We start from the raw sequence: 405 nt of genomic DNA, 5'->3' as shown, positions 1-405 counted from the left end.
AAGAAAACAAGAAAAGAAAAAGGAATCCTCTATGTCACAGTATAGAGATTCCTTTGTGTTAGTAGAAGAAGAAGGGGGTAGAAGAATGAAGAAGGATGAAGAAGAATTCGAATTTAGATGAAGTGAGGTGAAGAGAAGTGTTAGTAATTAATTAATAGAATAAGAAAAGAGAAGAAAAATTTTCGAAAATAATTTTGAAAAAAAAAGGTTAGTGATTTTCGAAAATTAAAGATGAAATGAGATTAAAATTAAAATTTAAAACAATTAAAAAGAATTTTTGAAAAAGAGAGGGAGGATTTTCGAAAATTAGAGAGAGATAAGTAGTTAGGTGGTTTTGAAAAAGATAAGAAACAAACAAAGAGTTAGTTAGTTGATTGAAAAAGATTTGAAATCAAATTTTGAAAA

This window comes from Arachis duranensis, chromosome 10 (assembly GCF_000817695.3).
Source record: "Arachis duranensis cultivar V14167 chromosome 10, aradu.V14167.gnm2.J7QH, whole genome shotgun sequence".
NCBI classification, from domain to species: domain Eukaryota; kingdom Viridiplantae; phylum Streptophyta; class Magnoliopsida; order Fabales; family Fabaceae; genus Arachis; species Arachis duranensis.
This window is presented reverse-complemented; position numbering follows the sequence as displayed.